The 26108-nt window shown below is 42.8% G+C and overlaps 1 long non-coding RNA gene across 1 annotated transcript; it reads left to right on the forward strand.

The window, feature by feature from the left end:
* The first annotated feature begins 3983 nt into the window (after nucleotides 1-3983).
* LOC122565083 lies at nucleotides 3984-21364 on the forward strand. The gene is made up of 3 exons (XR_006316074.1): nucleotides 3984-4102; nucleotides 4301-4309; nucleotides 21354-21364. It is a non-coding gene; the product is annotated as an uncharacterized LOC122565083 (long non-coding RNA).
* Nucleotides 21365-26108: the final 4744 nt, after the last annotated feature.

The following is a 26108-nucleotide window of genomic DNA, read 5'->3' on the forward strand; positions in this document are numbered from 1 at the left end:
TCTTGTAAGATGACAGCGGAGTAAGCCATCTTTCTTCTTCTTTCCTCTCTTTTTTTCTTTCTTTTAGTTCTTGTTCTTTCTCTACTTGCCTTCTGGAGGGAGCTCAGTCACGGAGGCAGTGACACCAGCAGGTGGGGGTCATTGACAGTCAGCCACTAGGCAGCTGGTGGGTCTCGATAGAACTTGACAGCATCGCGGCTTTATCGGTGTCTGGAGCAGTGCCAGAGTGGGTCTCTGCAGTGAGGCAGCTAACACAGTGGCTGGGGCTCAGCTTGAGCCTGGATGGTGGCAGTGGGGAGAGCAGCTAGCGAATACTGGGGACGTCTTAGCCTAGCGCAGGGGAGAGTGAGCTCTCTTGGGGAAAGCCCAGCTTGGAGTATCTGCAATGTCAAACTGTAATGTTTGACATTTATCAACTTTATTTCTTTATTTTTCTATTTTTATACTAAGAAGAATGCAGTACTGAACTTTCTAACTTATTTCTTTATTTTTCTGCAGCTAAGATTTTGTATGTAGGATGATGCCACACATGACCACATTGTAGACTTTACACTTATTCTCTATAATTGAGTACATATGACAATAAAATCTAAATCTATGTTCTGCTGTTCTCTCTGACATAATTTCCATTTTAACCTTTCTGCTTGTTTCACCTTCATTGCTTTCTATTCCCCCCTCAAGAAAAAGACAGGAAATGGCATCACCACAGGAAATGACATCACTAACCCAATGAAACCTAAACGTATAAATAGAAAACGGGCCATACCACCAGTGCTTCATCCAGAGGTTCACTGATCATGTTACTGCGCATGGGGACGAAACATCTCAAAACAAACCTTCCAGCTCAGCGAGCAAACCTGCATCCATTGCTTTTTATTCTCCTCTTAGAGTTTTCCATGTTTCGTACTCACATTTCACTCCTCAATGACTGTCTCCAGGCCTGCTTTACCCAAAACGACAAAAGAAATCTCCACAGACGCTGTCGGATCAGCTGAGCTTCTCCTTTCAACAGGGCACACTGTCAATCACATTGCAGGAGTTTTGCAGTCCTTCAGACCAGGATATTAAGTGTTTTTGAGTGTAAATTTTATAAGGAGAAAGTGAGGACTGCAGATGCTGGAGATCAGAGCTGAAAATGTGTTGCTGGAAAAGCGCAGCAGGTCAAGCAGCATCCAAGGAGCAGGAGAATCGACGTTTCGGGCATGAGCCCTTCTTCAGGAATGAGCCCTTCTTCAGGAACACATTTTTCAGCTGTAAATTTTACAACACTGATTGTGAAATAAGTGATGGGAACCTGTGGGATTAAGGTAGAAATTAAAAACATCATGAACAAGTTTCTTTTTAGATATAACTTTATAATGCAAAGAATTTATTTTTGTAACAAAGTAAATTGATATTCAAGAAATGTAAAATGACTTCAGATTCGGCTGGCCGTTTTAGCAATAATTATCAATTTATTATGCCATTAAAAACCCAGCTGTACTTCATGCAACACGATATACATTGTTAAAAGGTTTTTATAGAAAGTCTGAGACAGTGTGAGTGGACATTTTCATCTGTTTGATTGCAGTCTGGGGGCCCTCATCAGTACATTCTCTGGAGAGAAGGAGAATCCCAGACAGAAATACCTGATTCCCATGCTTAATGGTGTGTGCCTGTCGATTTCTGAAAAGTAATATTGTCCGTGCTGTCCATTTCATCATTACTATGTCAGCAGGATCACGACCACTTTTTTTCTGATTGTCAAAGCCTTATGAGAAATCTCAAAGCTGAGTGACACCGTTGATGACAGCAGGCTGCTCTTTACAGTAAGTGATCAGCAAAAGGACCCTTGACTTTGTCTTGACATTTTCAATTGATTCACCATTAAAGATGCCATCTGTCAACACTGCCACTGTGAGTACTTAGACCCAGGATGCTGGCAAGTGCTGTCATTACTGCAGCTAGACAGCGTGGGCACTGGGGGCTGTGATGAATGAATTGACTGACTTTTTGTCCCCTCGGGGTCCTAGCTGCCTCCCCACATTGGCGGCCAATTCCAATCACGATTAAAACGGGGTTGCCACGGTAACACACTATATTACACAGCTGCACCTGGACGGAAAGGAGGATGGCAGAAAGCATAAGATGGTAAAGATATGTTCAGGCATGGATCCAAGAAAACCCTTGATTCATGAATAATATTCATTCTCCAAAGTCTGAAGGATATCTGCCCATCTTCTACGTCTGAATGGTGCTTAACATTTCCTGTAAGGACTCTGGGTTTTTTTTTGCCTCAGCTGTTTCCACTTGCAACTAGTATTCTTTAATAATCACAATAGGAACAGGATTTGATCAGTTGTCTGTACGTATCACCTTCAATCGTATCTGTCAGCATTAAGAAAGCCTGGTGTAAGTACCTCTCTCACAAGCGAATGGTTCAAAATTGTACCAAAGCAAGACATGGAATTAAGAGTGTGGCTAAGACTGATATGAAACTAAACACTCACCACAGTCAGGCTTGGCATATACTATGTATACTCGAGCAAAAATCAATCTCATGTAACAGTCGACTCTGTCGTTTTGGCCATAAAATCTGGAACTTTCCATATATCTCGTGTATAGGTCGAAACTAGTTCTTCACAAATAACAGATCAACATTTTTTCTCTTTAATTGTTAATTGGCCTTCTGATGATGATTTGATATTTTGGACTATAGCATGAATTTGAGCCTCTCAAAAGTAGTATCCACGTAATAGTTGACCCCATAAATTTAACCTTAAAAAATTGCCTAAAAAGTTCGACTTTTACAGGAGACAGAGTACTTCAGTCAACATTGAATATCATTCACAAATAAAAAAAAAATATTTTGTGTTTTTCTTTCCTCTCAGGGCTACACACGATTGTGTTATCATGCCTGAAGGTAGCAATAATATGTACAAGAATTTAAAATTTGAATTAGATTTATTGTCATGTGTACTCAAGTACAGAGGACATTGAAAAGTGTACAATGTCACCTCTCATGGTGCCAACTTAGGTACAAAGTATGGGCAGCACGGTGGCACAGTGGCTAGCACTGCTGCCTCACAGTGTCAGAGACCCAAGTTCAATTCCCGCCTCAGGCAACGGGGAGTTTGCACATTCTCCCCGTGTCTGCGTGGGTTTCCTCCGGGTGCTCCAGTTTCCTCCCACAGTCTAAAAATGTGCAGGTTAGATGAATTGGCCATGCTAATGTTAGGTGAAAGGGTAAATATAGGGAATGGGTCTTGGTGGGTTGCTTGCTCTTCGGAGGGTCGGTGTGGACTTGTTGAGCTGAAGGGCCTGTTTCCACACTGTAAGTAATCTAATCTAATCTATACATATCCGGAAACAAATCTGAGACACAGCAAGAGGATTAAAGAAGAAAAAAGGTTGTTACCTTACACTGATTCACAGTATAAGTTAGAGATAAGGTATAATTACAAGGATAAACATTCCAGTCAGATAAATAGATTACAGATAACCATTCCATTGTAGTAGATCAGCACAGAGAGCTTCACACATGGTCTGACTGGGATCACAGCCACTGACTGCCTGCACCAGACTCCAATATAACAATCGTCCATACTCCACTCCACTCCAGCCCTCAACCTGCTCCACTCTACTCCGTGGGCCTCCAACCCGTTTAGATTAGATTTTAGATTACTTACAGTGTAGAAACCGGCCCTTTGGCCCAACAAGTCCACACTGACCCGCTGAAGCGCAACCCACCCAGACCCATTGCCCTACATTTACCCCTTCAGCTAACACTACGGGCAATTTAGCATGGCCAATTCACCTAACCTGCACATTTTTGGACGGTGGGAGGAAACTGGAGCACCCAGAGGAAACCCACGCAGACACGGGGAGAATGTGCAAACTCCACACAGACAGTCGCCTGAGCTGGGAATTGAACCCAGGTCTCCGGCACTGTGAGGCAGCAGTGCTAACCACTGTGCCACCGTGCCACCCATAAAGGTGACCATGGAAGTCGGAATCTGCTAAGGAGTGTGTAACAACTCATCTGCCGAATCAACTAGCCCTGAAAATGGATGGCGCTGGAGCGTCGGGCCCATACCTGGCCGTCGCTGGCAATGCAGAGCCCGTGGGGTCTAAGCCGCGACGTGTAGGAGGGTCATTGTGGTGAGCACTGAAGCCTAGGACGTGGGCATGGGTGGAGCCACCGCAGGTGCAGATCTTGGTGGTAGTAGCAAATATTCAAACGAGAACTTTGAAGATCGAAGTGGAGAAGGGTTCCATGTGAACAGCAGTTGAACATGGGTCAGTCGGTCCTAAGAGATAGGCGACTGCCGTTCCGAAACACAGTTTTACCCATTCCGCTCTGGCTCTCAGCCACTCCGAGAAGGAATAGCAGTCTTCATTCTTTAAGTTCTTCTGAGATTGTAATGATCGCTCAATGGGAAGTGTTGCATCATCAATTCATGAAACCTTACAGCATACTTTGAAAAATATATTCAAGGCCTGGATTTAATTTCTCTTCAGTTTGATCCCTTTGAGTTCCTGAGTTTACATTTTATGGCACTGAATATGAAGTTAACCTGCAGGGTTAAGGTAGAAAGCAAAAATATCATGAGCAAGCTTTTTTTTAAGATGCATTATTTTTATAATGCAAAGAATTTCTTTTCATAATGAAGTAGGTTGGTATTCAAAAATGTGGCTGCATATGCCCTCACACAAATCAGCTTTGAGGAGACTGTGCTGGTAATACAGAGTGGGGTGCTGGTTGCCAATCTCTGTTAGAAAGCTCATGGTATGATCAGTGTGGAGAATGAGAAAATGCCATCCAATTGTAGTGTGAACATATAAACCAGGAACCAAAGTCGACCATTCAGTTCCTCAAGCCTGCTCCGCCATTCGGTGAGATCATGTCTGATCTGATTGTGGCTTCAGACCACACTCCCACCAACCCTCAATACCCTTTAACTCCCTTGTTCGTCAAAAAGTGAGGAAAGCAATTCTTCATTGCTCTAAAGTCTGCAAATGCTTTCTTTCTGCATGTTTACCAAGCATTCTTTAAGATATTCCTTTAAAAAAAAATCCCTTGTTGACCCAGCATTTAATTTCCTTGTAATATTGGTGTCAAATTTTGTTTGAAAACATTTTGGGGTGGTGCAATGGCTCAGTGGTTAGCACTGTTGCCTCACAACACCAGCGAACCAGATTTGATTCCAGCCTCAGATGACTTTCTGTGTGGATTTGGCACATTCTCCCTGGTTTCTTCCCGCAGTCCAAAGATGTACAGGAAAGGTAATTGGTCATGCTAAATTGCCCCATAGTGTCCAGGGATGTGCATGCTTACAACATAGGACATAGATTATTACAGCATAGTACAGGCCCTTCAGCCCTTGATATAGTGCTGACCTGTAGAACCAACCTGAAGCCCATCTATCCTACACTATTCTATTTAAAATCAAATGTCTATCCAATGACAATTTGAATCCCTTAAAGTTGGCAAGTCTACTACTGTTGTTGACAGTGTGTTCCACACCCCCTACTACTCTCTGAGAAAAGAAACCACCTCTGACATCTGTCCAGTATCTATCACCCCTCAATGTAAAGCTATGTCCCCTCGTGTGAGCCATCACCATCCAAGGAAAAAGGCTTTCACTGTTCACTCTATCTAACCCTCTGATTATGTTATATGTCTTAATTAAATCACTTCTCAACCTTCTTCTCTCCAATGAGGGCCTCAAGGCCCTCAGCCTTTCCTCATAAGACCTTCCCTCCATACCAGGCAACATCCCAGTTAATCTCCCCTAAACCCTTTCCAAAGATTCCACAGCCTTCTTATAATGCGGCGACCAGAACTGTATGCAATTCTCCAATTCTCTGGTGAATGCACCAGAGTTTTGTACAGCTGAAGTATAACCTCCTGGTTCCGAAACTCAATCCCTCTACTAATAAAAGCTAACACACCATATGCCTTCTTAACAGCCCTATCAATCAGGGTGGCAACTTTCAGGGATCTATGTACATGGACACCAAGATCTCTCTGCTCATTTACACTACCTAGAATCTTACCATTAGCCCAGTACTCTGCATTCCTGTTACTCCTTTCAAAGTGAATCACCTCACACTTTTCCACATTAAACTCTATTTGCCACCTCTCAGACCAGCTCTGCATCTTATCTATGTCCCTCTGTAACCTGCAACATCCTCAGCACTATACACAACTCCACTGATCTTAGCATCATCTGCAAATTTATGGATTATTGATGGATTAGCCATGGGAAATGCAAGGTTACAGGAATAGGGTAAGGGGGTGGTTTGGGTGATCTGCTCTTCAGAGAGTCAGTGTGGGCTGAATGGCCTGCTTCCACACTGCAGGGATCCTATGAACATTCTTGAGAAGAAACTTGCATCATGTTCCAGAATGAATAACAAGTTCCTCTTTTTAATGCTGTGGGACAATGTTGGGGCAGAGTAAATGGAGAGACATTGTTGTGTCATGGTGTGTGAAAGGGATAATGCTCCTTCTGTTGCAGCTCTGCCTGAACATAAGACTGATTTGACCTGAAAAGCTTCCAGTTTCCAGCTTCCAGCCATCTGTGTTGACCCAGACAAAAGTGATAGTGACACATTCCTGATGAACGGCTTATGCCCGAAATGTTGACTCACCTGCTCCTCGGATGCTGCCTGACCTACTCTGTTTTTCTAGTGCCATTCTGACACTCCAGCATCTACAGTCCTCACTTTCTCCTAAATGTTACAGGAGATACAAAGACATTGAGCTGAAAATGTGTTGCTGGAAAAGCGCAGCAGGTCAGGCAACATCCAAGGAGCAGGAGAATCGACGTTTCGGATGAGCCCTTCTTCAGGAATGAAGAAGGGCATTCCTGAAGAAGGGCTCATGCCTGAAACGTCGATTCTCCTGCTCCTTGGATGCTGCCTGACCTGCTGCGCTTTTCCAGCAACACATTTTCAGCTCTGATCTCCAGCATCTGCAGTCATCACTTACTCCCATACAAAGACATTGAACCAGTTCATGATTTTCTGATCGATGTGTTTACATTTACTCTCAGTTCAAATCTTGGCAGAAATAGTGTGGAAGATCTCTTCTTCCTCAGCCTGGGTCTGTGGCACGAATTGAAGAAGGCAATGATTTCATCAACAATGACTTGTTAAAAAATAATTATCCAACGATAGGAGGTGGGGAGAACTGAAGCTAATTTACAGACTGAACTAATCAATGGCTATTCTTTATTGTATCTCAGTGGTAAAAGATGAGGAGATCAGCCCACACTCTTCTCCCTTTCAATCTCCTTTCCTTCCCCTTAGAGACTGTCAGTCTGACTGAGCCAGTGTCGGCATTGACAGATTGGCCAAATATAATTAACATTTGATTGCTTTATCTAACATTCGGCACCGTGACAGGTGTCAAATGTCATTCATTATTCTGCTTTGAAAGCTGTCAGAATCCTGCTGGAACTCATGAAGGCGACTGAGCAAGGAATCTCTCAGTGTTTAGACAGAGGGCCTGACCATCAGTAATTTATTATTCTCTGCTTTGTTGCTGTTTGCTTATTAAGATGAAGGATGTCAATGCCAGGCGATGGAACTCTTCCCTGCTTCAAGTGTCAATATTAAATGTCCACACGTTCAGCAGTGGATAGGGACAGAGGGAAACTTCATCTCTGCACTAACTGTGCCTTAACCCAAACATGCATTCTCCAAAGTTAAAAATCACACAACACCAGGTTATAGTCCAACAGATTTAATTGGAAGCACACTAGCTTTCGGAGCGACGCTCCTTCATCAGATGATAGTGGAGGGCTCAATTGTAACACAGAATTTATTGCAAAAATTTGCAGTGTGATGTAACTGAAATTATACATTGAAAAATTGATTGTCTGTTAAGCCTTTCACCTGTTAGAATACAGTGTGTCTGTCTGGGGTGGGGGTTGTGGGTGTGAGAAAGTGTGTGTGTGTGTAGTGAATGCAGAGTGTCTTAAGTCTGTGAGGAGGTGCATGTGACCCCAGACAGACACACACACACAGACAGACAAAGACCCACATGCACACATATATTTTGTGGGGCAAATTTGTACTTGCAGAGTTACTTTGCACTTTGCTCAAAAACTGCATACATTCATGTAGAACTCTGAGCTCAAAAACTGCATGAATCTATGTAAAACTCTGTCATCTCACTTTTTAGATTAGAATCAATCTAAACATCAGGTCATAGATAGAGAACACAGGGGGCTAACACCTTCAACATATTGTCTAGCTATCACCATTGTTAACAGCTAACCCGAGAATGCAACTTTTAAAAAAAGGTTTTGTGATTTACACATGAAAGAAGTGAAACTGTCACGGTATTCTAACAGGGAAAGGCTTAACAGACAATCAATTTTTCAATGTATAATTTCACTGTAAATTTTTGCAATAAATTCTGTGTTACGATCGAGCCCTCCACTACCACCTGAAGAAGGAGCATTGCTCCGAAAGCTAGTGCTTCCAATTAAACCTGTTGGACTATAACCTGGTGTTGTGTGATTTTTAACTTTGTACGCCCCAGTCCAACACCGGCATCTCGAAATCATGCATTCTCCAGCTATTATAGTGCAGGACTATAGCAATATCTGATATCAAAAGTCAGTTAAGACTGACAGAGGGAAAGAGGGCTATTATGGTTCTAGAATGAAAGATGTGGATTGATACATTGGAACACATGAAGTAGAAGCAGGTTATTTGGCTGCTCAAGCTTGTTCTGCCATTGAGCTTGATCCAGGCTGAGATTCTACCTCAATGTCACTTCCTAGAACAATCCCAAATTAATTATCCCTCCAATCTCCCTACCTGCTGCACAGACTTCTGAGGTCGGTATGTAGCAGCAACTTATGAAACCAAAAGTCAGTATGTGCAGGATGTCCCAATCAGCATGTGCAGAACCTCTAAACGGCTGCCACACTTTGAGGGAATGTAGCCCCATACTGACCTCTGTCTTCAATATCCTCAATGACTGAGCTACCACAGCACTCTGGAGTAGAGAATACCAAGCTGTCTGAGTGAAGAAGCTCCCCCTCACCGTGGTCCAAATTACAGTGACGGAGACTGTGTGCCCGGGCTCTCGTTGTTCCCACACACCTCCAAAGTCAGAAGAACCATCAGACCAGTAAAGACTTTAGTAAGCATACTTTACATTCTTCAATCCTCCTGTGAATATAAGGCCAGTCTCCACAGCCTTCACCAAGTTAGCGAGTTCTCCTTTTGATAGTGAGCAGCCCTGTCCAATATTACTCATTTGGGACTTTTTGTGTAATAGTGTGAGTTTTTTTTCACACTTGTGTAGCCAACACTTAGAAATAAATACATATTTAGGTAAACCTCAGATCTAGACTCCAATTTAAATAAACTAGGAATTAAGATTTGTTTTAGCGCCTTCCAATAAATTCTGATGTTCTTTACACTAGTGGGATATTTAGGACATTCTGTTGTAATGTCAGAAACATGACAGTTGATTTTTCCCTGGTAAGGTCACAGAGTCTGCAATGTGCAATTGAATTGAATTGAATTAGCTTTATTATCACATGTGCTCACATGAGTACAGTGAAAGGTTTACAAGTCACCACTTATGGCCCCATCTTAGGTACAAAGATACCTAGGTACAGAATCTTGGTACAAAGCAGAAGAAAATAAAGAAAACAAAGTTAAAAAAATTAAAAATTGGCCAGATAGTTTGCTTTCTGGAATGGTGTCCACTGAGGAATGAATGTTGGTCAAGACACAGGGCTAACTATAATGAGATAGTGATGTACATGGCGATGCAACATTGATATCAGCAGTTATCTATTAGTGACTAAGAATACAGAATGAACAATGTATACCAAAGAGAGATTTGCTTCATTTAAATGTAGAATATACCATGCTGCCCATACAGGACTTTTGCAGAAGTCTCTTGTGTACAGGGGACCTCTTTAAGTACAAAACAGGCCATAAGTTATTTGAAGAAATATCCAGGTATTGGATGCACTTTCAATGAAAAATGTGGAACCAAGTCACAAACTAATAATTCCTCTGTTCTCGTTCAAATAATGTTTTAGGATTTTTTATTTAGGAAATGAAGGGCTCATGCCCGAAACGTCGATTCTCCTGCTCCTTGGATGCTGCCTGACCTGCTGCGCTTTTCCAGCAACACGTTTTCAGCTCTGATCTTCAGCATCTGCAGTCCTCACTTTCTCCTCTTAGGATTTTTTTTATGTTCAGCTGAGTGAGCTGATTGATCTCAGTTTAATGTCTTAGTCAAAAAAAAATGATTCCAACAGAACAGACTCCCTCATAGATGAAGCATTAGCCTGGATTAGTGCTCAAGTCTGTATTGTGGATATTAATCATACAACTTCCTCACTCAAGGGTATCCTACTGGTTTATACGAAGAGAAGTAAACCATTCCAAGAGTCAAACTTGCATTTTGTTGGATTATACTGATCTGTAGCTCACCTTCAAAATTCATTACATCATAAAAAATTATCAAAATCAGTCTTGAAGATATCCAATTGTCCCACATCCATACTTATTTAGGAAATGAATTCTTGAGTCTTATTACAATTTCTGTGGAAACATGCTCCTTAAACTTTCTCTCACAAATGGCTGGCCTCCAATTTTACAATCAAATTCCTCATTGCTGATTTGCCCATCACAGGAAGTTGCTTTTTAGTATCAACCCTACAAATACCTTTACTACCCGCAATATTCAAGCAAGTACAAGTGCTGTTTGCATAATCTATCATCAGCATTTCCTACTTTTAGCCATGGTGTGGTGCCCAGAAGTGGACACACTGTTCCACATGGGGCTGTTTCACTCTATTTGATAGCTGCAATCTCAACCTTAGCATCTCTTTCAATGTTTACCACTTTACTGAAGGAGAACATGAAGTGGTGAAACAGAAGTATGTATCTTGATTCACGCTGTTCTGCTCAGCTGGTTACAGAGTGGAGTTGCTGAAAGTGACCTAATTATTGGCTTAAAACTACACTGTGCACAATTAAAATGTTTCTGTGCAGATCCTCTCTCAACGCATCAATAGTATCACACTGTGAGATTGAGAATTGCACTGATACTTATGTTTGTATTTGAATGTCTGTTGAATGACTTGTCTGTTCTAATTCATAACCAGCCCTTCTCGATTTCAGGTTTATTCCTATTGTGGCTGGCACTTAGCCTGAGCTTGATAAGGAAATGAGGTCAAAATCTGCCCTGGAGCAGCTAGACATTCACAAGCCAAGAGAGCTCCCAACCATTGCAGACATCTCAACTTGCTGCTTCCTGGTTCGGGTGGGTATGTGGGCTCATGATTTGGTGGTGGGAATTGTAATGATCGCACCCTAATCAACTGGAAACTAGGTGGGGTTGGGTGATGGCAAGGGATGGACTGTTAAATATTCTCTCCAGCCCCATACCATTCTAAAATGCTCAGGCATATCAAGTGCTCACCTCAATCAGGTAGGGTGTGGTTATGGGGGAGCGCTAAAACATTTATGTAAACCATGGTCCTTTACATAAATCACACCCCCAGGCCACTTTAACCTTGAATTCACAGGAGAACTGCAATGGCCACTCCAAATGAAAGACACAGCGCTAAAGATAAAGACATTTTTAACACCCAGATTGATGACAGATTGGGAAGGTCTCTGAAGTGGTCCCTCCAGCATTGTTTGATCGTTTCTTTGTCTTTGATAAGATTAGATTAGATTAAATTCCCTACAGTGTGGAAACAGGCTGTTCGGCCCAACCAGTTCACACCAACTCTCCGAAGAGCAACCCACCCAGACACATTTCCCTCTGACTAATGCACCTAGCACTAAGGGCAATTTAGCATGGCCAATTCACCTGACCTGCACATCTTTGGACTGTGGCAGGAAACCAGAGCACCCGGAGGAAACCCACACAGACACTGGGAGAATGTGCAAACTCCACACAGACAGTCACCTGAGGCTGGAATCGAACCTGGGACCCTAGTGCTGTGAGGCAGCAGTGCTAACCACTGAGCCAGCATGCCACCGTAAAGAGTCACTCCGCCTTGACCAGCAGTGGGGTGGGTCCTTGGCTGTTTGGTCCATATATGGAAGACAGATGCACCAACGCCAGTGCCCTTCTCAGGTCAACATTCCTCAGGTTCAAGGTACTGACCCCGCCTTGATCGGCTGTGATGGGCTGGGCATTTTGTCCATATGACAGACACGAGACTCCCCAAGCAGGTGCTCTACTCCCAGCCCCAGGTACAGAGGTGGTGCATCAGGGATGCCTTCAAGGCCTCATTGGCAAAGTACAGCAGTCCCACAGACACCTGGGAATCACTGACCCAAGACCATCCGAAATGGAAGAGGAGCATCCGGAAAGTTGTTGAGCACTTGGAGTCTTGTCATCGGGACAAAGCTGAAACCAGGCAGAAACAGTGAAACGAGCGCGCTGCCACACCAATGCCCTACCCACCCCCTTCCCATGACCACCACCTGCCCCAAATGTGACAGAGCCGCATCAGTCTATACGGCCACCTATGGACTCACCCTGAGAGTGGAAGACAGTTATCTTCGTCCGGGAGGGACCACCAGTGATGATGATGATTTAAAACTTGTGGGCTCTTGAACAGGACTGTCCCAGCAATGCAGACTTGCTGCTGATCTCGATGGTAGTCTTGGGACCACTCAATTCTCTCACTGACTGCCCTTCTGATTTGGATTCTGAGGCAGAGCCATTAAAATTGGCTTGTCATTATCCCCACACTTCCTTTTGGAGTTCAGGTCCTCATTGCTCTCTGTATTGAAGGACATCCTATCAATTTAGAAAGAATCAATGTTGTACATAGATTTGGAGAAACTCTCTCAAGTCAGCTCCTGAAAGCATTAGGATTCAGAAATCAGATCACAATTGTACGAGAGCCTGAAACTATTACCTGCTCTATTATATTGCTGTCCAGTGAATCCAGCTCTAAATGCCAGTAGAAAGTATGAAACAAGTGATGACACCCAGCTTTCTGCAATGGGTTTAGGACTGGGGACTTGATGCTTGTGGAAGGCCAGAAGAATTAACCATCTGCGTTTGTCTGTGACATTGGGTGGCACGGTGGCACAGTGGTTAGCACTGCTGCCTCACAGTGCCAAAGACCAGGGTTCATTTCCCGCCTCAGGCGACTGACTGTGTGGAGTTTGCACATTCTCCCCGTGTCTGCGTGGGTTTCCTCCGGGTGCTCCGGTTTCCTCCCACAATCCAAAGATATGCAGGTCAGGTGAATTGGCCATGCTAAATTGCCCGTAGTGTTAGGTAAAAGGGGTAAATGTATGGGTGGGTTGCACTTCGGCGGGTCGGTGTGGACTTGTTGGGCCGAAGGACCTGTTTCCACACTGTAAGTAATCTAAAAAAAAATTGTCAATAAAAGATTGAGCCAGTTCTGTGTCATCGGAGGATTTTCCACCCTTCTTGTATCAGTAACATTACCTCATTCAATCATAGCCATGTTTCAGAATCTGAGATCTCACTGGCGTTACACTGTTATGTAAGGGGGAACATGACATGTTTAACATGTACATCAGGGAAGAAAAATCGTTATTGTCTTCAGGGCTGCAGATACATCATGTTGGTGGTTTTAGAATGTAGGATGAACGTATCAACAGAATTCAAGCCTCATTTCGCCTGAATAAAATGATGCCTGTGATGAAGATTAATCCTCTTTTATTTGTACAGAGAAGCTGAATGTGAAAGGAATGGTTTAATCCTTTAACCCTCTGCTATCTCTGTTTTCTGAGTGGTTTTCTATCTGGTCACCAGTTATCTCTAACATTCCTTGGCATTGAGACCATCAACATTCACTGCATCTGTATTTAGGTTAAAAAGAGCTGTGTACCAGATTAATTTTGAGGATGTCAGCACAAGTCTTACTTTGTATCATCACAGGTCAGAACTCCAAAGCACCGCGGACATTTTTAACTTTGACTTCATATCCTGTTTCTTTAAAAGAAGACTAATACATGTAGAAATGATGACAGATGTAAATCAAGTGGCTATCTGGAGTAAGACAGAGACACCCACAGAATGTCACACCTGAACATGGAAAGAGAACTGCAAACAATAACCCATCACAGGGGTAGGAGGCTAGTCAAACCGGCTAGATTGCAATCTTTTATGGCTTCCAAGAAAATGAGAGGAAGATGATCCCCCCTCCAGCTCAGTGGTAACCCTCACCCTATGGTTTATGTTCCAAGCTACAGGCACATTTTGTGCTTTTCCTTATGAAGCCTACTCAAGATCAACGATTAAAAAAAGCCAGGTTCAATTCGACTGGAGTGTACTTAGTAGGACTCTTGATGAAGTGTTTATGCCCAAAACATCGACTCTCCTGCTCCTGGGACGCTGCCTGACCTGCTGTGATTTTCCACACTTGTTGACTCTGACTCACCAACATCTGCAGTCCTCACTTTCTCTTTAGTGGGTTTCGGTGTCCTTGTGTGTGCCGGGAGGCTGTTATCCACATGCCTGGGTTCAAATGCAAATCTGAAAACACAGTCGAAAAACAATTCACTAGTCACCCATATGTTGCAGGTCAAGAAGTTCTGTCGTTCTGAGTGCTAGCAGCCAGTAATCTACTATGCCATGTAAAAGGAAAAAAGGCAATAGAAGGACTCTCTCACCCTCAATGCTGGAATTCAGCCAAGGTCAAAAGGAATCTATACTGTAAAATCTCAACCAACCTACAAAATGAAAACCTTGAAACTGGCTGTTCAACCACTAAAGTCAGCACCACTCATAATCTCTAGCACAATGGGGGCATTCTTCATTTATCTACTCCTTATAAACATTTCGGAGACTGATGTGTATTTCTGTTTCTTCCGCTTTCATCTTTTGGACTTACTTCTAGCTTCTCATCTGGTTTTTGGTGTTGTGTTGTTAGTCCTTCTCATGTTTAGGAATGAATAAACTCTCACTTTTTGTAACACATGGTTATGTGGGCCCTTTTAAAACATTGGGTTGTGGGAGGCAGCTAAACACACAAGGGAACGCATTCATTTTTGACCTAACCTTGTTATGACCAACTGAGGGAGTGTATAACTAGAGAAGATGAGCCATTTAGTCACTTTCAAGTGACAGTAGAATGATTTTTGGTATATCTAATGATAATAAATTAAGGAATTTCACCTGACCCCTGGACGTAATATTTAATAGTTTGGCAACTTTAATAGTGTTTTTAAAAAAAATGTCAAGAAATGAGATTGATCATCAATCAAAGAAGCCACACAATGTGGAAGCGGGACATTCGGCCCATTGAGTCCACACCAACCCTCTGCAGAGAAACACGTACCCAGGCATACACCCGACCCTATCCCTTTAACACTGCATTTCCCATGGTTAACCCACCTAGTCTGAACATCTCTGGCCACTATGGGCAATTTAGCATGGCCAATCCACCTAAACTACTCATCTTTGGACTGTGGAAGGAAACTGGAGCACTCAGAGGAAACCCACGCAGAAATGAGAGAGAATGAAGAAGGTTACCTCAGAGTACAATGGGGTCTTGATCAGATGGGCCAATGGGCTGAGAAGTGATGGATGGAATTTAATCTAGATAAATGCGAAGTGCCACATTTTGGTAGGGCAAAACAGGGCAGGACTTCTGGACTTAATGGTAAAATCCTGGGGAGTGTTGCTGAACAAAGAGACGATGGAGTGCAGGTTCATAGTTTCTTGAAAGTGGAGTTGCAGGTAGACAGGATAGTGAGGAAGGTGTTTGGTACATTTAACTTTATTGGTCAGTGCATTGAGTACAAGAGTAGGGAGGTAATGTTGTTGCTGTATACGACATTGGTTGGGAAAACTGCATTCAATTCTCGTTGCCCTGTCATAGGAAGGGTGTTGCGAAACCTAAAAGGGTTCAGAAAAGATTTACAAGGACGTTGCCAGGTTTGGACGATTTGAGGTATAGGGAGAGGCTGGATGGGCTGGGGTTGTTTTCCCTGAAGTGTTGGAGGCTGAGGGGTGACCTTATAGAGGTTTATAAAATCATGAGGGGCATGGATAGGGTGAATAGTCAAGGTATTTTCTCCAGGATAACGGAGTTCAAAACTACAGGGCATAGGTTTAAGGTGAGAGGGGAAAGATTTAAAAGGGACCTAAGTGGCAAACATTTCATGCAGAGGGTGGCGTATGTATGGAATGAGCTGCCAGAGGAGGTGATAGAGGCTGGTACAATGACAACATTTAAAAGGCATGTGGATGGTTACATGATTAAGAAGGGGGTTTAGAGATGTATGACAAATTCTGGCAATGGGAGTAGACTAATGGACTAAATTAATGGCTGGTTGGATTTATTGGATTTACGAGTCTGTTTCCATGCTGTACCTCTCATTAACTCTATGCATACAGACAGTCGCCCAAGGGTAGAATTGAACCTGGGTCATTGGCATTGTGTGGCAGCAGTGCCAACCATTGAGCACCAACCTGTTGAACTTTCTGTAAAACACCAACTGTGTTCATCAATTCCTTTGAGGAAAGGATACCAGGCACTTTTACCTACAACCTGCCCATAAGCGACACTGATCACCGATTAACATGGATGACTCATAAGTGAGCTTGGAAACAAGGCACATTTGCCAAACCCGCTGGAAGGATTTGCAGCATTCCATTGGCTCCCTTTCAAGAAGCAGGGCTGGTCTTGTCAGCGACACAAAAATCGACTTAAAATGAAGGTTGCCTGGGGCCTAGAAGTGCTTTCCGTGATAGAACAGGACATTTAAGGTGAAAACTTTTGAGTGCAAATGCCATTATTGTTGCAGTTAATGCAGTCTTCATCTGATCACCAGAGAAGTCCACTTTTCATCTGGGGTTGGCGTATGGTAACGTTGAGGTCTAAGGCTGTGTTGCAACGTTTCACACTTACCGAGCCGTGAGAGCTTAGTGCACAACAGACTGTGAATCAAACACAACTATATGTGAAAGTCAGATGATTAAATATATAAACAGACAGGTCAACAGACAAATTGATGGATTGGGGCAGCACGGTGGCTCAGTGGTTAGCACGACTGCCTCACAGCACCAAGGAGCTTGATTCAGTTCCACCTTTAGGCAACTGTCTGTGTGGAGTTTGTACATTCTCCTCATGCCTTTGTCTGTGCCCTCCAGGTACTCCAGTTACCTCCCAGCGATGTGTAGGCTAGATGGATTAGCCATAGGAAATGCAGGGTAGGGAGGATGGGTCTGGGTGGGATGCTCTTTGAACGGTTGGTGTGGACTTGATGGGCCAAATGTCCTGCTTCCACACTGTAGAGATTCTATGATAGATGGGTGGGTAAACAACACTTCTGATGAGAGAGAGGCTGAAGGAGGAAATGGATAGGGGAGGAAGCCAGTTGCGGGTGACATGAAAACAGAAAATGTAGCAGATCTGACAAGATAAATCTGTTTTAGATAGGTGACTGTGCAGACTTAACTCTGCTTCTCACACACCACAGGTGCTGTCACACCTGCTGAGGATATTTTCATTTAGGTTTCCAGCTTTTGCAGTTTTTTTCCTTTGCAGTAGTCAGGTAATTATGGCAATGGTTTAAGGAACCCAGAGGTTATCGGTTCAAGTCTTACTTTAGCTACTTGTGAAAGTGAAAAGAATAAATGTAGTAATTTGTGTGCTACCACAGCAAAAACATAACCATGGTAACTGCTGGATTGCCATCAGAAACCTCACAATGGATTTCCCCAGTCAGGACTATGTGGAATGAGACTCCTTACACCCTCAGGACAACGAAGAAAGGCAATCAGCATTTTTCAGAGGTGGAGAGGGGAATTACATTTGAAGGCAATAAGATTTAATAAATCAGGAAGGAGATTTTTCTCACTGAAGGTGAAATGCTTAACATTTTTTATTCTCAGGTTTATGAGCTTGCCGCAAATAACAAACTAAGAAAATCTTCTTGATAATGAGATTTTTCTTTGAGATAAATATGCCCTAAACTATTTCTTTAAAATGCATTAGCCACTTTCACGGTATAAGAGTTGATCTGACAATAAATGTGGGACATTCCAGATCTTGATTACACACATAACCATAAATAATTTATAATAATATTTTCGTGTGCAGCAGTTCTTTCAGATCAGATATCAAACTCAGGCCCGGCTGCCTATTCCAATGTGTCAGCTGGACATTAAAGATTACATGCTGCACTACTTAAAACTGTTGGACTATAAGCTGGTGTTGCGTGATTTTTAATTTTGTACACCCCAGTCCAACACCGGCATCTCCGAATCATGACTACTTAAAGAAGAGAGTGCTCTGTCCAATATTCTTCCTCCAAGCAATATTAATGAAGGAGAAAACGAGTGATTCATCGCTGAGGCTTTCCAGGACCTTCCATCAAAGTAAAATGACTGTAACATCAGGTTTACATCAGGAAATGCAGATCTACACATGGCCTAACTTAGCAGCTTTCCCCTGTTTGCTGATGCCTGAGTTAGACAAAGCAAGTACTCCCCCCATTAGATTTTCCTGAACTGGGTTACCAGCTGCTACACCTTGAGGTACATGACTCTGCATCAAGAAAGACTGGTTAGACCAAAGGAAAATCCAGTAACACAGCCCAGACCATCATGGAAGCCAACTTCCCATCCGTTAACTCCATCTACACCTCTCGTTGCCAGGGAAAGACTGCCAGCATCATCAAAGACCCCTCCCACCCCGGTAATGCTCCTGACATCTCTTGAACAGGCAGAAGCTTGAACACACGCACCAACAGTTTCCAGAACGGCTTTTTCCTTGCTATTATTAGACTGCTGAATAGACTTCTCTAAAGTCAAGTATTGTTGATCTTGCTTTGCGTACCTCCTGTGCAGATGTAACCTTGTATTCCTTGCTCTGTTGAACACCCTATGTCATTGTATGTCCTTTTTTGCTATGATCTGCCTGTATTGGTCTCAAAAGAAAACTTTTCACTGTACCTGGGTACACGTGACTCTAATAAATCAAGTAATATTGGTGAATGAATGACAAGTACTGGTCTGACTTGGCCTGTGTACTTCAATATGGTGGCCCAGTACAATCATGTCCGAATATTCCCCTTTGAGAAGGGGAAGCCTGCCATTCTTACTGCCTGCTGCATGTTGATAGTCAACCTGTCGGAATGTACTTTCCATGGCCAGCAATTTCTGGACTGGGTTTCAAATGCAGAGCTCCTGGCTCAGAATCCATCATGACACAAGGCCTCCTGTAGTGTGGCCTAATATCCAGCCCTTTAAAGACAGTCTATCAGGCTGCAATAAATATATGCTCTAAATCCACACTTACCCGATCCTCCTTCTCACATGTTGAAAGCATGTTGACATCTGTGAAATCTGCACCCACCCCTCCCCAACTCCCACCTCAGCACTTACTCTTCAGGCATCTACCACATGCTCTCCTCTTGATGCTGAGTGAAACTGATATGGTTTCTTGGGTCAAACCCCATTGTCAGTATGATGTGGTCTAAATTTTCCCTATATTGTAGTTCACATGATGCTACAACAATTAGGTCTTGAAGTTTCTTAGTAACAGGTGTCTTGAAGTTTCTTAATACCATTAGTATCAAATTGAACGACAAAAATAAACATACAATGCACCAATTAGCATTATGGTGGCTCAATGGTTAGTGCTGTTGGCTCACAGCACTAGGGTCTTGGGTTTGATCCTCGCTTCGGGCAACAGTCTGAGTGGAGTTTGCACATTTTCCCCTTGTCTGCATGGATTTCCTTTGCCTGCTCTGATTTCGTCTCACAGTCCAAAGGTGTGCAGGTCAGGTAGATTGGCCATGCTAAATTACCCATTGTGTCCTGGGATGTGCAGGCTTGGTGGATTAGCCATGGGAAATTATAAGAATTGGGCAGGGGTTAGGTTTTGGGTGGTATGCTCTTCAGAGGGTTAGTATTGATTTGTTGGGCTGAATGGCCTGCTTCCATGCTGTAGGGATTCTATGAATATGACAGTGATTTATGGTAAGCCAGATGATTGGGTGAGTTTTAAAAACTAAAATAATGAGGACCAAAGCAAAATAATGAGGGACAAAATAAAATATCAGAGTTAACTAGCAAACTCACATGTATTTAAAAAAGATTAAGAACTTCTTTAAGCATAAAAAATGAAGAGAACAGCTAAAGACAATGTAGGCCATTAAAGAGTGAGGTTGGGGAAATAATAACTAGCAGAGTAGACTCAATGAAACAAATAGCCTTAGGGTTGTTACAATCTGATGATATCTCAGATTTAAACATATTTCTTATTCTGTGCTTATCAGCTATTACATTACATGTAAGATAAGGTATACCCACCCATAGTCCTACCAGACCATAGGGCTGCTCTCTCACTTGAGGAAAGTGACTGGGGCTGGTGTAACCTGGTCACCATCTCTCAGTGAAGCGTGAGGTTGATTGGGTGGAACCTTTCAGGCAACCTCAACCAATGCAGGAATTGAACCCACGCTGTTGGTACCTCTTTTGCATCACAAACCACTTGTCCAGTCAACTGCGCTAATGAAGCCCTGACTGACTACATGCACAATACTGACTCCATTGAACAGATCAGAGAGTGGCTGAAAGCATTATATTGAAGCACCACATGTTATGATGTCCAGTGCATGTCTTAAAGGTACATGCCCAGGCTGGTCTAGTACCTATGAAACAGTACAACAGCAAGCCACCCTCCTGATTCAATTACCTGACCTCTATATTTGGCCACCTTCCTCCGTGCTCTTCCAACACTTGCCTGTTGACAGTGTCCTGATCTTTCATTGCTCTTCAGTGCCAAGCTGCCAGAATTAGCTGCAAGATGTTCACAGCTCACTGACTCATTAATCATGAGGTCCATGATCCAACATTGAGTGATCTCTACTGTCAATTCTTGTGCTCCAATGATTTCAGCCAAAGTATTAGATATTTTCATGCATGTAAAACTTTATTGAGAGACAGCAACAATATCAGTTAGGCGAGGTGTGTAGAGTTGAGTAGGTGCAGTTTTCCTCACCAGATTACTGCGGAATATCTTTGCACTTTTATTTTTGATGGAATTATAGAATCACAGATTTGTTACAGTGTAAGATATTTAGTCAATGTGTCTACGTCAGCACTCTAAAGCTAACTATAACTTAGTTAGGGTAGGATAGTATCACTATGTAAATGGACCAGAAAAACATAGGCCATTTTGCTATTGAGTCTGTCATTCAGTAAGATCATGGCTACTCTGATAATCCTCAACTCCATCTTCCTGTCTTCCCCATTAGGCTTGCTGATTAAATATTGATCTACCTTTATGCCAGAGTTAGACAAGTTTAGAATTTACAACTTCCTTATAGATTGTAGCTGAAGTGCTGAAGAAACCCCAAATTTAGAGGGATATGGGCCAATTGCTGGTAAATGCGATGAGATCAGATTGGGATGTCTGGTCGGCATGGACGAGTTGGACCGAAGAGTCTGCTTCCATGCAGTATGACTCTGTAACCTGGATACACTGCACCCCCACTTCCCACACCTCTTCTCCCCAGGTAGTTTCTGCAAGGCATTGGTTAGGTAAAATGTCTGTATGCCTCTAAACAGGTCAACCACTTGAAGCATGGCATAGCAGGGGCTAGGCACGTCCTCTTAAGAACATAAAACCAGAAGAACTAGGAACAGTAGTAGGCAATTCAGCCAGTCAAACTTCTCATCCATTTAATTCAATCATGAATGATTTCATCTCGGCTTCAACTTCACTTCCCTGCCTACTCCCCATAACCCTTGAACCCGTTACTGTTTAAACATCCATCTCTTCCTTAAATCTACACAATGTCCCAACATTCACCACACTCTGGAGAAGTGAATTCCACAGATTCATGAACTTTGAGAGAAGTAAATCTTCCTCATCTCCGTTTTAAATCTTTTTTTATACTTTCTGATGTACTTTTTTATTCAATACAAGTGACAATAAGTCATTAAATTCAATTCAAATCAGCTACTCCTTTTCCTAAAACTGCAACCTCTCATTCAAGATTGTCCCACAAGGAAATACCCTCTGTGTGTCTACTTTGTCACTTCTCTTTAGTAACTTGTTGACCACAGTTTGATCTCCTCTCATTCTTCCAAACTCCACAGAGTGTTGGGGTGGCATGATGGCTCAGTGGTTAGTACTACTGCCTCGCAGTGCCAGGGACCTTGGTTTGATTCCAGCCTCAGGAGACTGCCTGTGTAGAGTTTACATGTCTTCCCCCTGTCTGTGTGGGTTTCCTCCAGGCTCTCTGGTTCCCTCCCACAGTCCAGAGATGTGAATTAGATTAGATTCCATACGGTTGGAAACAGGCCCTTCAGCCCAACAAGTCCACACCGACCCTCCGAAGAGCAACCCACCCACGCCCATTCCCTTACATTTACCCATGACTGATGCACCTAACACTACGGGCAATTTAGTGCAGCCAATTCACCTGACCTGCACATCTTTGGACTGTGGGAGGAAACTGGAGCACCCGCAGGAAACCCACACAGACACAGGGAGAATGTGTAAACTCCGCACAGACAGTTGCCTGAGGTGGGAATTGAACTCAGTGCTAACCACTGAGCCACCGTGCTGTGTTAAATTGCCCATCATATAGGTTAGGTAGATTAGCCATGGGAAATGCAGGGTTACTGGAATAGGGTAGCGGGTCGGCCTGGATGGTATGCTTTTCACAGGTTTAATGTAGATTCGATGGATTAAATGACCTGCTTCCACACTGTAGGGATCCTATGATTCTACTGGCCTAAGCTGCTCAATCTCTCTTTATAAAACAAACTCCCCATCCCTGGAATAAACTTGTTCCAAACTGCCTCCATTGAACTGTATTTCTCTTCAAATATGGGGGATAAAATTGTATTCAATATTCCAGGAGTAGTCTCATTAATATCTTATGCATTTGCAGCAACATTTCTCTGCTTTTATAATGTATTTCTTTCACAATAAATGCCAAAATTCCATTTGTCTTCCTTAATATCTGCTATACCTATCACCGGAAACCCACAAACGATGTTACCTAGTAGGGTAACGAAACATCTGGAAATGAACCTTCCAGCTCAGTGAGCAAACCTACATCCAAAACCCTAACCTGAGCTACAAATCTTCTCAAAACCCGTTAATACCTGTATGCTAGTTTTGTGCACACAGACAGCTGGATCCCTCTGCATTGAAGCACTGTGGATTTTTATAGTCACCAAAGTTTCATCAAACAGGGAACACCGAGCAGGCCAATTGGTAAAAATAGGAGTGCAGAACCTTAACCCTGAAGCTTTCAATGAGTTTCAGTTGCCTTACAAGGGTGAAGTTTAACATTACCAACTCTCCAGGACTTCCCTGGAATTTGAAGATTAATGTCTAAGACAGTGTTGGAGCAACCTAGGAGAAAGATTACTGGAGCGTTAAGTAAAACCCACATTCTCCTTTATTTTCTAAGCTGAGGTCTGTCTTCTTGTTGAAGACACAAGGGTCAGCAGATGGCAAAAAATATGGAGTTTGATAAATCCAAATTCATGAGCTTGAATGAAGAAAACAAACAAACTACAATACAGGAACAATATTTATAACTCAATGTTTAATTGGGATAAATACCATTAAAGCATTCAATTGCATTTTCCCATTTGACTTTATTACGTGTCTATTTTTACTTAATGATGATGATTAGCTGAGTTGGCTTGACAACTACCATATGGATCAGTTCAATTCCAACAGCACAGGATTCAATCTCTATTCTGGCTGAGATACACTGAGATTCTGGTTGCCTCTTTGTCCTTTCATTGCACTTAGCTGTGATTAGAATATCAGCAAAAAACTTCAGTGTAAAGGGTTAGTGCAAATAAGTAAATAAGATTGTCGACATGACCTGCGGTTCTCTCTAGCAGCCTCAGCAGAAAGTGAGGTGTTTGGTTAATGTTTGTATTTATCATGCTTAAATTAAAAAAAATGCTTTCTAATTTCAACAAACTATTTATCAACACCTTTCTCAGATGCAGTCACAGTAGAATAGCAGAAGTATCTTGTTGTCAAGCAGAGGAATAAAGATGGTGACACCTTGCCCTGGTTATCTGAACAGGTTAGGCACCTTTGCAGAAGCTGCTACAAGCATAAATCACTGGATTACCCTTTGGGTTTCTTTACTTGTTTTTTTGTATGTTTCCAGTGGATCTGCCATCACTTTGTTCATTATTAATTTATTAGCAACTCTTTGCACAGCAGCCCTTGAAAGGCTATACTGCACCAGTTCTACAGCAAGTAGTCCCTATTATGTATAGTGGTAAAAGAAAGATTTATATTTCTACAGCAGATGGATTCCGTGTCTTGACTGGTCTTGCAGAGCTTGAAGCCTCACAGACAAACCACTGTTGCCCCAAGGAAGCATGGAACACTGCTTCTGGATAGGGTAAGGTTGGAGCAAGGCGGAACCATATGAGTGTCTCCGCCAATTGCAAAGACCTGATGTGGAGGTGCTGATGTTGGACTGGGGTGGACAAAGTTAAAAAGCACACAACACTGGGTTATAGGCCAACAGGTTTATTTGGAAGCACTAGCTTTCGGAAGGCTGCTCCTTCATCAGGTAGCTAGTGGGGCAGGATTATAGGACACAGAATTTATAATAAAAGATCAAAGCGTCATACAACTGATGCGATGTACAAACCAAACCTAAATTGACATTAAGTCTTTACACGCAGAGCCAGAGTGATTTCAGTCTGTTCAACCTGGAATTCCAATAGACACCTCCAGGTGAAGAGAACAATCAACCAAACCTGGACTGAAACTAACTTTTATATCTTGGGCAAGCACTTCATCAGCCAGCTGTCCTTCAAACTGCACTTTCCCCAGTGAAGAATCTGAATTCCTGAGACGACAAATTTTCCATCCGAGGGAGGGGAAGGTGGGTAATGACGTTGCATGGGACCCCAAGGGTAGGAAACCTGATTAAAGTTTCTGTGATTAAAACCCTTGTGTTAAATTCTAACAGTGTTTAATTTAGCTAATGACATACTAATAGCATTACTGTCCTCAATATAATTGATTATGTAAATGTCACTGTTTATTGCATTCACCTTTAATTCTTGTATTATACTTAACTTTTTTATTGAATAAACGCAGAGATTCTTTTCCCCTGAAACACTGTGTCCTGCCTTCTACATTTCACATTCCCTAAATAAGTCCAATGTCAGAACCAGGGATCTGGGAGTGATTCGAACCATGTAAAAATGACTGATTGCAAACTAGAACCCGACAGCAAACTCCACGTTGGCGAAACCCCGTTTGGCTGTGGGCGGCACCGGGTCGGTGTGGACTTGTTGGGCCGAAGGGCCTGTTTCCACACTGTAATGTAATGTAATGTAATGTTTAAGCTGCAGTATCTAATGCTGGAACTCTGCTGATAGAGATTCAGATGTGTGGAAGGACAGGTTGTGACTGGTATTGATGCACTGTTATATAATGCATAATATTTAAGTTGTGTTGGCTATAATTTGCCTGCCAATTCTTTAGAATTAGATTCCCTACAGTATGGGAACAGGCCCTTCAGCCCAGCAAGTTCGCACTGATCCTCCAAAGAGTAACCCACCCAGACCCATTCCCCATTACTCTACATTTCCCCTAAATGATGCACCTAACCTTCACATCCATGAACACTATGGGAAATTTAGCATGGCCAATTCACCTAACCTGCACATGTTTAGACTGTGGGAGGAAACCCATGCAGACATGGGGATAATGTGTCAACTCCACACAGTCACCCGAGGTTGGAATCAAACCTGGGTCTCTGGTGCTGTGAAACAGCAGTGCTAACCACTGAGCCACCTTGATGATGGTTGGGTTGATTGTGAAAGTAAGGATAACTTTAACAATGTTAACGTCCTGCTCTAGGAAGCCACACTACATTGGATTCAACAAAAACAATTGCCAGTGAATGCTAGCAAAAAGCAATGATGGTCCTGAGAGTAAAAGTCTGCTCACAGCATAATCAGTCACCTCAATACCTATCTACTCCTCATAATCGATACTGTCTATTTCTGCTTTCAAGCCCTTCCCTGCACGATACACCTTGCAGCCTTCTTCTCTCCCTTGCAAATGGCCATCTCCGCCCCCACATACCAGATGCAATTTCTTACAGAA

Source organism: Chiloscyllium plagiosum, chromosome 31, assembly GCF_004010195.1.
Source record: "Chiloscyllium plagiosum isolate BGI_BamShark_2017 chromosome 31, ASM401019v2, whole genome shotgun sequence".
NCBI lineage: Eukaryota > Metazoa > Chordata > Chondrichthyes > Orectolobiformes > Hemiscylliidae > Chiloscyllium > Chiloscyllium plagiosum.